The sequence below is a fragment of the Nomia melanderi genome, chromosome 14, assembly GCF_051020985.1.
Source record: "Nomia melanderi isolate GNS246 chromosome 14, iyNomMela1, whole genome shotgun sequence".
Lineage (NCBI taxonomy): Eukaryota > Metazoa > Arthropoda > Insecta > Hymenoptera > Halictidae > Nomia > Nomia melanderi.
The window spans coordinates 12698048-12712768 of NC_135012.1; the positions used below are offsets into that span (position 1 = coordinate 12698048).

The 14721-nt window shown below is 45.8% G+C and overlaps 1 protein-coding gene across 1 annotated transcript in view; it reads right to left on the reverse strand.

The window, feature by feature from the left end:
* The window catches only part of IRSp53 (Insulin receptor substrate 53 kDa), a 219873-nt gene that overhangs the window by 116092 nt on the left and 89060 nt on the right, over nt 1-14721 (reverse strand). The window lies entirely within an intron of this gene.

A 14721-nucleotide genomic window follows, 5' to 3' on the forward strand; every position in this document is an offset into this window, starting at 1 on the left:
GCTATTTTGGGCATTCTAATCAAATTCAATTAATAACCGACTGAAATGTATTTAACTGGACGAAATTGTCGAATAAAATACGCTGTTCGTATGCCAGAAAAATAACTGAAATAATCTGTACTGACAGAGATAAGTTCTTATTTTTCTTATTTGTTCACCGTATTCGAGAGTATAATTAAAGAAGCATACTTTCGATGGAAGAAGTGATCGCAAAGAAAGTTCGAATAGGTAGTATCGCGTCTCGTGCATCACGGGAGAAGTAGTACAGATAATTTTCGAGAGTTTTCACGGAAGTTTCTTACTTTCCCGACTGCTGATTAGAATTACTTCTGCCTTTCCCGGTGCTCCGTTGTTTCCACTCTCGCCCTTTTGGCTTCTACGAGCGCTGAACAAATACTTCCGTAGTGGCGGTAGTCAATATTTCGCTCTCTTTCCAGCCGCTCGTTACCAGAAGGAGATCGCTTTTAATTATGTTTACTATGCCCAGCCGATTCTATGGGAGTGCAGGGCAAACACGCGGAATGAAACAAGCACATTAATTATTTAGACGGTCCACTCGTCGGACTTCACAGAGAACATAAAGGTAAATGCATTCCCGTTTCTTTTGTGACACTGATTCAACGTTGCTTCCCGATCGCGATCGATCGATCGTCGAACGCATCAAAATGAAGCTTCGGTACATCTAGCAATGGAATATTAGCATATAAATACTCGGTACTTAATCGTATCCGATATTTCAAGTAATTTTGATAATCATTACTGCCTCACCTTTATTACGCAGGATATATTAGACATTTTTATACAAGGAAGCGTAGTTTCGAGAATGAAACAAGGATATACCAAAGGAAACAATATGAATGATTCTTCAAGCGAAAGAAAGGAAACAACTGATTAGAAGATTAACGAGCTACGGCGAAATAGTCGAGTTTATGTTACGTGGCATACTAAGATTCAATGAGCGAACTTATTAAAACAGATCTTGAGTCGGTCTTAATAGATTCCTATAAAATCATGAATTTACTGTTATACGAATTACGTTATGCCACCGTTTCGTTACTGTTCCCCTGCTAAAACGTTTTCTTTCGAAATGTTCTTGACATTCCGAGCGGAATCCCGGCGAAATCAATTTCCCAGGACGAAAGCCCGCTCACGCATCGCCATTAAAGTCTGACTGCGAGCACAGCGGTGCGGGAATTTGCTTCAATTTCGGTTAATCGCGAATACCTTACATATTCGTATCCGCATACATCATCCGGTCCGCATACCGGGTGTGCTAATGGAATCATTACTGGGACCGAGTGCACGCACGTACATACATAGATCGATCACTTCCGGCTAATCGGACTTCCCCGGTTCTAGGCCGCCATTGTAATTAAGTCCCGGAGTACTACCCTCCGCCATCATCATCGCTCAAAACGTTAATTGAAAAAATCCCTTACCGCCGTCCCGCGATTACCCGTAAAATGTCCGGCACGCGATGCACCGATGGCACCGGGCCTAGTATACGCTCGCGGTTATCAATTGATTTAATCTGTTCCCGATCGCGTTGTAATTACTGCGCGCGAAAGGAACGGGCGAGCAATTTCATCACGTAATATTGAATAGTTTCACTGTTGCGCAAGACGAAATAGCATTGGTTCTTGTACAATTTCTGCCCGTTAGCAAGTTTTTATATGGAATCCTTAATTAGCCACTGTGTACGATAATAATATCGATAATATATTGGACACAGTTAATCCCTACTTTATAGTCCTTACATTCAAAACTGCAGACGGATGAATGTACTATAAATTAACAAAGCAGTAACTCAAATAAAACATACTTAAAAATACCCTAAACCCATTAGCTCCAAGAATCTCAAATCAAATTGTACACCCTCGGATTACACTAAATCTACATTGTATAATAAACAGTTCGAAATGCTAAAAAATCCCTCGCAAAGTACGAACGCAGTGCCGCTGATAAATGTCCTCAATCCCGAAAGGCACTGGCAAACTCGGCATCCCTTACGGGAAAATTAAATTTGAAAATCAAACGAACAGACAATCCAGGGAATCCTTTACAAAGCACACACGCCAGAACCATAAATACCCAAGCATCCTCAGTTCGCGTCTCAAAAGCGGCTCGCGAGCGCAGCAGCCCCCGGCAAAGCAAAACCAAAAGCGCGGACGCGTCCATCGACACACGCACGCAGGCACGCACGCATCGCCACCCTCGTCGAAGGGAAACGCGCGGAACCCGACGCGGGATCCGTCGAGCCGATCCGTTTGTTGTCGCTGGGACACCGGCGAATCGTAATTCGACACTCGCCGATATTTTCCTGGAGTCGAGTGGAAATCGATCCGCGCGCGGAGCGGCTGCGGGGGTCGCGACGAGTGGGTTCGATTGAAATTGCAGACCGGAAGCAGGTGGAACACGATAGAGAACGGGGTGGAAAAGGCGGCGGCACGAGGAGAGAATCGAGCGTTTTACCTGCGAGGATTCCATAATTAAAATCAGCCGGCCCGTCATTGTCCTCTGTGTCCGCGGACGACGCGGCGTCCCGCACGCGTTTCGCGCAATTTAACGAGAAAACTTTCCAAATTACATTCTACGGCTGTCCCGACCGCCGTTTCGACTCCTTTTTGCCTTCCCCCCAGGTCTCCTTCGCTCGCCGTTATCCGCTTCCTCGGTTTTCTTATTTCATCCCTTGCGGCAGCGCCGAACGGAGCCCGGCTGCTTATGATAAAACTCATTTGTTCGCCGCGCGAAGATGTAATAAGGGGAATCCCGGGGAGAACGGCTGGATAAGTGTTCCTCGGAGATCCTGCGATTCTTTTTTCACCGAAAGGAGATTTCGCGATGGGGTTGGATTGCATTTTGCTCGATAATTGGTTATTCAGGGGCTTTGGTGTCGGTTTCTGGAGGAATTCGGGGTTTTGCTGTTCGACGTGACAGGAGTTTGAAGAGTTTTATTTTAGAGATGAGAAGGAATTCTTTGATGATATTTATTTGGGGCAGTATATGCAAATGGCCATTTGCATTGGTATCTCTAAAGCTACCGTTAAATCAAGTGAATTTCACTTCGTCGATAGTTCGAATGTATTCAAAGCAAGATAAGGACGTATCGTCTTCTCAAATTTGTCATTCTATTAACATTTCAAACACCTCCGCGTACTCCAACAAAATTCAATAGTCTCATGATTTACCATCGAGTGTCGCCTTCCGATTGTCCGACGATTTATACGGAAATGGAAATGATATTTTGATGTTTGTCCCGAGGGTGGCTCGGATTTGTTAAAGGGCTGGCTTTGTTCTTCCCCCGCGAAATTGTTTCTACAGTGGACGCGGTACTTCGAATGGAAAATATTATCGTTCGATGGGAACCGGTCTTCTTTTATTGCGAACAGTCTTATTGATTTTCAAAATAGACGCGACCGGTGATAATGTTATTTTATAGGATCCGGCTAGAGCAAAGGGGCGCGCGGGGGCTGCCGTGAATTTTTTTTTCCACGGAAAACAAAAAAGAACGGCCAATCTGGTACGGCGTTGCCGCGCGATAAAATATAAATTTATCGCGGAGATGGAGAGCAAACGCGCATCCGCGCCGGACTCGTCTTCCAATTTTGCCCGCGCCTGTCTGGGATTTCTTGTAACATGCAAATGCGCTGGAAATGGAGATTCGGATTCGGGGAATGTACCGGTTCAACTCTGAACGTGACGCGTATCCGCCGGATCCCGGGCATCTGACTTTTTGGTTTCATACGGGAGAGGTGAACCGAGAATTAAACGAAATTTCCCTCTGCGTTATTACGAATTTCATTTACGGCATGACTCTACAAATTTTTCAATTTCGGCCGAAACCATTTTCTCGCGGCGCTATCTTTTCTAACGGTGTTGTTCGAAATATTCAAATTCAATTCATCCCTTGGATTTCGTTCCTCTCTGTCTCTCTCTTTCAGCTTCTCCAGCAACAGCTGCATCTGTATTATCGATTCGTCGGAGGCGAGAGGAATTCTATGGTTTGAAAGCAATTAACTCATGAATATTCTTATTTCCTAGACTGTTCTAGAGACGCTGTTAATTAGTCCGTTGTTTCAAGAGGCAACCGTCGTTTGAGATACTTTGAAAACCGTTCTACACACGACTTTTGAATTTTACGTACCTTCTAATTTGTCTCTCCAACTAATGTTGGATTTACAATAAAACGAAGGGACAATATTCACGAGCTTTGAAGCAGAGGAAACCACCACACGAAGGAAAAGAGCAATGAATATTTTATCTTCACGCGACATTCTACTATTCACATACCGCGTGTAAAGATTTCGAAAAATCCCATTCCTAGCAAGAGACTAATTTCTAGTCTCTCTAACTAACCAAAGATAAATATACATTCTCGTCAGCTATCGATAGTACAGTGTACATTAACCCTTTGCACTCGAAAGTTTTTCACTCGAAATATTCAATACTTTCCAACTAGACGTAGACGAGATTCTTTAAACTGAATTTATCAAGAAATCACGCATAAATTACGGAACAAAGCTATTTTCTTTCCATATTTCACGTATTCCCGCAGTATACAAAGGTCAATGGTAAACACAAAAGTTTATAATTTCACTGTATAAAATCATCCGTCGACTGGGAGTCGCCTATCGAGTGCAAAGGGTTAAAACATGCGCCCAGTTCAAAGAAGAAAGGCATCGCAGCCAAAGAAAACATTGCACGCGCGAAATGCGCGCAACCTCCTTTCGTCGCGAAAAAATTACCCGAATCCCATTTATCTCAGCGGCCGGTCCGCCGATCAAAGTGCGAAACCATTCAGCTCGGGCTGCCGGATCCGTAGGTAACGGCGCGGCTCGCCGCACCCCAAATGACCAGCCTACAATTTTTTTGTCCGGCCCGTGTGTGCTGTAGCCGGGGGGGTTAGCGTGTACAACGGCGTAAAACGCCGAGTCGGGAAATCGTGGCGTGTACCGAGGCTAGACCCGCGGGAAGAGGGAAAAAAGGCACGTCGAGCCCGGGGGTCGGGCGGGCGAGGGGCTCGGAGAATCGAGAGGCCAGCCGCGGCAAGATAGAAAAGTCGGTTTCGCTGTTTTACGGGACGCGGTAATTACGGTTTCGGTGTTCCCGGTGTTAACAGTTGTATCTGCGGCTGACATCCACCTGGCTGGCCGTGTTACCCCTTGCGGACAGCCTACCAGACGCAATTTTCCGATCTCTGAATAGCGGAGGATGAGACTGCGGCGAGCATTGTCTACGCTCTCCGTTCCCTCGCACCTTCTTCCTTTATTCCGGCCGAATAATACACCGCGGAGAGGGTGGGTTCGGATGTTCCTGAGGTACGCGATGATGGTTCGCGATGTACCGTGTGGATGATGTCTTTTCACGTCTGCCTCGAACCGACGGGGCAGGCGAGGGGAGCAGTTCGACGAAGTCGGAGAATGCGTAGAATGAGAGGAGGAGTTCTATGGTATCGAGGGTCAAGGCGCGGGACTTCAAAGAGATGCCACGCGAGTGAAATGGAAACGTGTGGAGGAGATATCCATTTCATTTATTTCGATCTTACTTTCTTCGATGTGCTGGATTGGTGGATTGTGATCGAAATGAGTTTTAACGCGATGCGAATCGAATTGGTTTGATTAATTTTAAGGAATGAGGATTTCAGTTTTAGATTGAGTGGAACTAGTATGATTTATATCGTGTTTGGAATTATTTTAATCGTGAATCTGAAGAATTCAGTGGTGGGATGTTTGAAATTGAAATGTCAGTTCGTGATGCTTGAATTTAGCTGCAGTTTGTCCTTGGTTCTCGTTAATTAATATTTCTGTGGTAGGTTTAAGCTACACCTTCTGAACACGTTGCTTCCTAATGCTCTTCTGAGCTGCTGAAGATGTTGCATATTTATGTCAAAGATGGCGAACCCTGGTAGGAAGGTTCTTTCACCCTTTTGAACGTGAAAGTGCTATGACTCGCGACGAGTGAGTCGTTAGAACGTTAACTGCCACTGGACCAGCACGCCGCTATTGTGCGACGGTATTTCAGACTTTTAGCAGCGTCCCTGCGTGCTACGATAATGGCGACGTAAGTGGGAGAAAGGATTTTTACCCGTTTTACGAAATGTATCTAATACAGCGGAACGTATTGCATACTGGCTAATGGACAATGTTCTCGACTGTAAAACGGATCACTCGTTAGTTTGCACACTTCTTGTCAACGATTTCGTGTTACCAAAGAACACCGCCTAGAATATTCTGTGAATATTCAACATTCTACTGAATAATCAATAAAACTAAATACTCAAAATTCCAAAGAACCCAAAAACCAATATACAATCTCCAAAACCTAAGACCATCTTCGAAACTTAGCACGACCGATTCACGCAACAATTTCCCCCAAATTTTCCCAGCGGTAAGAAAATAATTAACGATAATGCGCTAATAAAATTCAAAAATCAGCACCGAGATCCGCTTCAAAATTCGTTGAAATTTCCTTCCGAAATTCTCACGTCCAATTACCTGCATCCCATCGATCGAGCCGAAAGTTCAAAACCGAGCGACCCCGGATCATCTCTAGGAGCACCGTGTCCCGAGCAGCCTCAAAGAATTTAATTAGCTCGTTAAACGCATCCTACACGCGCGGATATCCGATCGCGAATGGAAAATATTGCCGCGATGAATAGCGGCGCTGCTCGCGAATAGACCGGCTAACGGATCGGCGGATGATCGCGAGTTCGAGGAGGCAGGGTCGGAGGGCCCTCAAAGTAGCTCGACGACTCGTTAGAAATTGTCGTCGACTGCTCCGCCTTGGATTCCACAGAAACGCGGCGTAATGGCGTGGAGGAGAGGCTCGAGAGGCTACGGGCTGCCGTGCGGGACAAAGAGGGCGGGAGGTTAGCTGCCTCCTCTATCTTCAAGTTCCTTCCGACTGGAAGAGGAAGGAACGGAACGAATTAATTCCGTGAGGACGAAAACTCGGGGACAAAGAGGAGATGCAGGATTCAAAGGGCGCAATTGGATTCGAGAGCCCCATGCGAGCTGGGACGCTTGCGTCCTGCAGCTGCCTCTGCTACTCTGGCTGATACACTGGCGATCCGCTTTGCCCTCCTTCCCTCAGGACGCTTCATCGCCGCCTGCCGGAGGAAAGAAAGTTCGGGGAACGCTACAGGAGATCCGTTGCTTACGTGCAAGCGGATTTCTTTCGAATTAGCTGATGGAAGATGGCGTGGAGCTACCATCAACCCCTTGCACTCGAGAGGCGAGGCGTTGGATGATTTGATACAGGAAAATTGTACTTTCGTATACTGCATGAATAGGTGAAATATTGAAAGCTTTGTTCTCTAATTTGTGTGACTCCTTGGTAAATTGATTTCAAAGGGTCTACATCTAATTGGATAGTATTGAATATTTCAAGTGAGACTTTAGAGGGCTGGTTAAGTGGATGGAAGAATTGATGAAAGGTTTTCATTAAGTTTTGTTAAAGGATTGTATTGTTGGAATGTAGAAAAGGAATTGCCCGTGTAATTGATGATTGTCGAATGAACTGCGATTGAGAAGTAAGAAATTTTTCATCGGCGAGAACACGCTCGGTTAATTGTATTCGATAAGTGCTCGATAATCAATTCAACGAGATCGGCCGGCGATCGATCTTATCTAAATATTCATGCGACAAGCGATCCTACACGATCTCCAATCAGTTAGTTTATACGGCAGCTGTGTTTAGCAATAATTCACGTCCGGCGGGATCTCAGGTTAACACGCGAAAAAGAAGATCCGGCGCGGCAATGAATAGAAATGAATACACATCGGCGAGCGCATCCGCGGACTAACTGATTCATAGCTGGATTTATGAACCCGTCAAAACGATTTCTTCCCTCCCTAATACGGAGCAGGGGGAAGCCGAGTGATTCGTAGGTCCCTTTTTACAGCCCCCGGCGAGATCGATGGCTGCATAAATTGCTTCCCGACAAAATGCTCTCTAATTAATGCTCCCGGCAGAAATATCGCCGGTCGCAAGAAGCGTCTGTTGATTTCCCGGACGGAGATCCGCGCGGAGGGGTCGCTGAAAAACGAGCGAATCGGATTCGCGAGTCGGCCACGGGACGAAAAAGAGTCACGGCTCGAAGAACTTAATTAGAACTGCGGCCGACTGTTCCGTCCGCGTTCCTCCGCGTCTTGCGCGCGACGTTCCTCCGCGGGGCCGCGGAATTTCGGGAATTAAGAGGCTGCGGAACGAGCCCGCCGCGGAATGGTTCCTCCGCGTTCTGCATAATTTATCGCAATAGCGCGGAACGCGTGCTCCCCGAGACGCTGGGAAAGTGCAGACGCGCGGCCCGCGCGACGCGATGAATAAGTCAGCGACCTGAGAAAGTCATCGGCGAATTGTTCTTTCGTTTTGGTCCTTTTCGCGTGTTTCTGAAATTGCGGAGTTTCGGGGAGTTGGCGTGGGAGAAGGGATTTTGTTGAATTAATCGTGTTTTGCTAAATGAATGCGATGCGAGGAGTTGTTTGGATTCGTTAGATTTTATGTCGATACGATGGCTAATTGGGAGGGAAGTAGCGAGGGGGTTGTTTTGACTAATTTAATGCAGAGGGAGTATGAGGAATGGAAGGTTAGAATTATGGAAATTTTTCGATTAGTTTAGAAAATCTAGATATAATTGGGAATGGAACTGAATTGTATGATACTTGGAGATTTTAAAGGTAGTAAGTAAAAATGCAAATTCCACGTTAGTGGAATATTCTCGGTTACAGTGGAACGGTAGGCAATTAAACCGGAGCGATTAAATTTCATACGAGACAGCGTAAGGGACAGCGGATTCTATATCTTCTACGGCCAGAGAGAATTTAAGGATTGTACACGACAGGGGAATTTCGCGAATTACGATTTTATGAATTACGGAACGGGGTCACCGGTTGCCAAGTGCCTAACATGCGTTTTGCATAATTCATTGCATTCTCGCAATGCTACGTCCGCGAGGTCGATTAACCCGGGATGTAATTCAAGTCGGCATTAAACGCATTCTTGCTCCATTGTTGCCGTGAGTTATATAACGTGCAGCAGAAATATGACGATAAAACGAATTTTATAACGCGCTACAGAGAATCGAGAAATTCATATAAATAGCGGGAAAAGAATGAAATTCTAAATGAACGTAACACCGTAGCGCCGGAAAATAGAGATAAATACGTCGATGTAAAATCCGTTTCGTTCGAGCGAACGGAGAATATTTAAAAATGTTAGAATCATGGAAGAAATACTGAAAATTCTTGCACGTATTCAGAGATTAATTAATAGATCGTATAATTACTCAAGAATTTAAAGTAAATACAGGAAATTAAAGTAAATATAGAAAAGCAATTGCGACGTTAAAAGATGGAAATGAATAGAGGGATAAAGATCAAAGTTATCCTTGAAAAATACCCATAACGCTTAAGAAGGGTTAATGAAATTTTTAATGCCGTACAGAGGACAAAATTAGAAAGTTTCCTACCCCGGCGCCCAGCCGCGATTAAAGCCAAACGTTGAAAAAGTCGCGAACTTCGAAAAGCCTCGGCAAAGGAAGCATTTAAGTTTCCCGGGGAGTTGGGCCGCGAGGGCATCTCTGAAGGGAAACGTAACGCGATTAGGAATTAATTTTTTACTGGCCAATAGGAGAACGTCTACCCTGACGAGCTAAGAGATTTTTTTCGCTTCTCGGGAATTTATATTTTCGTGGAAAGTCGGGAGCCTTACATAACTACGTCAGTGTAAGAGATACTGATTTCCTCGTTGCATAAACAAATTAATTATATTCCACGAATATAAAGAGAACGTCTTTCAAGATTATCAGCCTCCTTTCGTAACTCGTGTTCTTTCGAGCAATTTTTATTCATTCGAATCATTCGTCCCCGTGTATTCTAATAATTCTTTACTCGTTAACATTTCCCTTTGAATACCACTGTAATCACGACTTGAAATCATATCCGAACTTGACAGCTGCGAAGGAATAATTTCATTCTTCAAGTAATGAGAGATCGATGCTTGCTTTCCTCTTTTTCTGATATTTAAGATTTCTATATATAATTAAAGTTTGTATAGCAAACGGTTTTAAAAGATTGAAAAGTTCTCGTCAGAGGGTTAAACAGTCTGCATTTATGAACTCTTAATAATAATAATATTAACCCTTTGCAGTCGGAAAGTAATGAATATTTTTAATGGAAAATATTGTCGAGTGCAAAGGGTTAATGGGCCCGAATAATTCATGCCTATTTACCGAAACAACGGCACAATATTCGAATAAACTTCAATTTCTATGTTATCTAAAAAAAAATAAAATATCTAACGCGGGCCACGGGCAAGAGAGCATCGCGTGTGTGCCTCGTAGATCGCGAGACGATATAAACTTTCCAGGCGGGCGGAGGGGGTTCCACGGCGGAACGTATATTTGCAGAGGCATGACGAGTGCAACGAGAATTTATTAGGTGTGTTTACCGAGTAAATACGGGAGGAAAGGAAGCGTTTAAGGAAGATATTTACGGGCGGCCTGCTAAGAAGGACAGAAAGTGTCGTGGATTAGTTTCAGACGCGTGAAACACGAAAGCTCGCACTCCATTGTTGCGCTCGAGGAGGAAGGGCGCGTAGGTGCGCGTCGCGCCGTCGAATTTACGAGTTAGAATAACTCGTTTTATATTCGAGCAAACCGCTGCTACTTACAAAAACTGCCGGAGAAACAGAGAAACGGCAAATTTCCCGTGTCGTTCGTCTTCGAAACGGCATTCACGTTTATAATCCTCGCTCGTACAGCTTCTATTTTAATCCTGATATTCGAGTTTACCGCGTCGCGTCACTTTTTTCCGTTCCCACCGGCGAGAAAGACTATTTTTATTGCGCAAACTTCGTCTTTGTTTGGTTTCCACGGTATCCAACGGTGTTCCCCTATAAGGCACCCGCGAGCATTATAAACAGCGAATAAGCATTTCCTCGCTGGTTTCTGTTTTTCTTCTACCCCTGTGACCAGAAGTATTCTTTATTCGAATCCTCTTCCTCTTGGACAGCTGTATATCTTTCCTGTTTCGTATGTTCTTTTCTTCTCTTTCAGCATTTATTGACAGTATACTCTGTCCTTCATTCGCGTTTATCATTTTCTATTGAGCGCAGACAAACAGACTCTTAGATCAGTCGACAAATCTCACAGCTTATCTTGTGAATCATTCTACAGGTGCGTCGATTACACGTTATCTACGACAACTCCCCAAAAGAAAACATCACCACCATAACCACACATTTACTCTAAACGTCAATCTTCGATAAAAAATATTTTAACCAAACCCTAACAATCTCTCTTACCATCCAAGAAACTACACTCAACATCACTTCCAACATCGAATGCTTTCAGCATCTCAATTCAAAACAAAAGAATCGAAATCAATCGTTCCAACTATAATTCTAATATTAACCTTTGTCACACTCACCCTCAAACCTCCCACATAAAACGCCCGAGCCACACCCTCAACTGCACCCGAAAAAGTAGAGTCTCCCAATAATTCAAATTCCCAATATCCTCCGCCCCTCCCTCTTCTAGCTCCGCCGTCATCCGCAACTTCCTAACTTAACCCAACCCCTTCCACGGCTTCGCATGTACAGGTGGTCCTTTTTATTCGACGCTCCACCTGTTTCCCTCCAGCGAGAGGCTCGCTCCTCTCTTTGTCCTCGCACGTTTCACCGGGTCTGGCTCTGTCGGTCTTCGTGCACGCGTCTCCCTTCGCTAATCCTATGCTCACACGCATCGGCCGCCCCCCGTTCACTTTCACCCGGTCGGAAACGGCGTTCGCGATCGCTCGGAAACGCCATAGACATTCCTCGCCCCCGTCCCCGGCGCCGCGGCTCCGCCGAGATCCCCGAGCGCGCCGCCCTCTTTGCCCAGGGTGCAAGCATCACCTCACGGTTCCACGTGTGCGCTTTCACCGTGACAAAGCCAGATTTAAGCTCCGCTTACGAGTCGGAGCTTTCCAGCTGGCTCGAATTCGCCTGGGGTCCGTTCCCGTTCCCTCTCGGTTCACCGTTGCAACCCCGCCATAACGATTTTCCTCTGGGCTGACGTACCGTTATCAGGCGTAATAGACTGCGATTCGCGTGGAAGAGAGAAATATTATAAACAGAGTGGAAGGACCAGAGACGGAGAAAGAATTAAATAAGGAGGATGGGAGATAAATAAGTAATTAAAGGAAAAGGAGATAGAGAGAAGGAAGAGAGAGATATAGAGAACAAAAAAGAAAGATAAAGGTGGGGAACAATGGAGGGAGTGGAAGAAATCAAAAAGAGTGCGCCAAGCAAAAAATAGAGGATGACCAAGATAATTCTTCCTGCCTTTGATAGGCTCGTAATGCAGTGTAGCCGGTTTCGCTGGTTACACCCATCCCGAAACCGACCCAGTGAATCACGGGACAAATTCTTGGTCCAGCCGAGTTTGAGCCTTTGCGATGGCTTTCTAGCTTTTTCCCGAGCACTGCTGCGGTCGGAGATTTACAGGGAACCGGTGTAAACGTTGCGAACTGTCGGGGAAGATTGATACGTTCGCGATTTGCGTTGCTTTTAAGCTGCGCGTTGAAAGGATTCTTCGGCGGAGATACAAATGAGCATCGGCTAAATTGGTTTCGGCAGATAGCATCTTAATTCCTCTTCATTACTCGAACGCCGGGGAATTCGCGTTTCTTTTTTCTACGATACAACGATCCTCGATGGCTTTCCATGCTCGAGCGAGGACAACGAAGTATCCGAGACGACGGGAGAAGTTCGGCGATAACGGCGGCGGCGGGGGCCAACGGCGGAACGAAAGGCAAGGCCAAGGTGGCGAGTCGCCGTCGAGCGCGGCGAATTTCTGGGACAAAAGGGGAAAGTTGCCGGGGTTCGATAAAAATTAGATTAACCGGCGGGAAGTTTCGAGAGGCGAGCGCAAAGGCCGCCGGGAGGGGAACTGCAACTTTCTTTCCCCGGGATGTGCGTAAATATCCTTGAATAAAGACCGGCGGGGCGTTTCATTTTTCGAGGAGAAACTTCTCCCGCGATAGCGCGCCGTGAAATCCCGTATCGTCCACGAGATAAACGAAGAAATCGGATCGCCAGATGAGATAAGAGCGGTCAGGCTCGATTAACTCGGAGGAGGAAGTGTGTCCGTTACATCTGGGCACGCGAGGCGCGCCGGCTTCCGGATTAACGCGGTTTATCTATGATTAACACGGCTCGATTGTGCGCCTAATCAGAAATTAATTTGAATTATTAGAAGCGTCGATGCTAATCAGTTTCGAGACGCGATTCGCTGATTTCATTTGGAAGCTCTTTTAACCGGATATATTTATTACCTAACGAGACGTTGACGAGGTTTGCTGTAATTCATTTACGGTATATCCTTCGTCTACGTGTAATTAGATATGGAGGTTTCAATGTGTCGATGGCTCGTGTATCAATGGATTATGTAAAATTTAATATTGAATATCGAATCTTGTAGTTTTAAATGTTTGTAATGTTGATTAAGTGAATGAAGTTATGTTTCTTCGACTACGATTAAAACGAACGCAAGCTTCTCGTTTGATACGTATTAATCTCGCTCAGGCAGGCGGGGAAATCAATTTCGAAGCGAGGGCGAGCGTCTTTCTCTTCGTCGCGGGATCCTTTCAAGGCCAGTAGGTTAATTCGCGAAAATGATCGATCATCGCGGTCTCGGTGAAAGGAGGGGAAGGGAATAAAAAAGGAAATGGGGGCCGCGACGGGAGAATTCGACCGTGAAGCGTGGAAAATCGAGTCATCCACAGTGCGAGTCGCGCCGGACACGACGTTAACATCTGTTATGATGTAACGTGTCAGAAGGATTTTTTCGCGGCAGATTAGATTCCATCTATCGGCGATTTATGATCCAGAGCCGGGAGCGAACGAGGAACTTCACGCTTTTATAGCGTATAAAAGTCCGCGGGGTGATATAACGCGAACTGTTTTGCAGAAACGAGCGCCGTTTTATTCTAGTTTCGATTTAGCGAAACCGTGAGAGAACTTGAATTTTATTTCATCTGTCCTTAACCCTTCAACCGTGTTATTACTTCATAAATATATATACTTACTCATTTCACGAGTCTTTATCGAACTATCTTTGCAGCTCGAACAATTGCGAGATCAAATTTCGAAATGCATGTAGAGGTGAAGTTCCTAACACCAGCGTAAATGCACAACCAAAGAGATAATGACTAAATTATGCGTTAAAGAACCCTACGATCCCTGTCGATAAATGAAACTTCAAAATTTCCGGCGCCAATGGAAGCTCCTAATACACCAGCGTCGATTCGCACCGAACGAAACGAACACTCGCCTCATCCCGCGTTCCGAAATCCGTCGCTCCCCTCGTCGGATCAAACCCCAAAATTTCCTCGCGCCGCAAAACGAGAAACAAAAGCGGCGCGCGGTACGTTCCGCGAGGCAGGCGCGCACTTGACTCGCGCGCCGCTGAAAACCGCCTCGAAATTCAGCGTATAATTTCGTTCGTTCGCCGGGAAGTCTCGGAAAAAACGGGAACACTCGAACGCGGCTCGATTGAATGAGCAGCCGAGGAGCAGTCGAGATAAAGCCTGTTTACGCATCCCGCGGAGAGAGACGGGCGGCGCTGATCCGACGGGGAGAACGGAGGGAAAAAAGAGAGGAACGGCGGAAGAGAAATCCGAAAAACGAAGGGAGAGAGAGCGATCGATCGCAGCCGAGTCGGAGAGGTCGAAACGAACC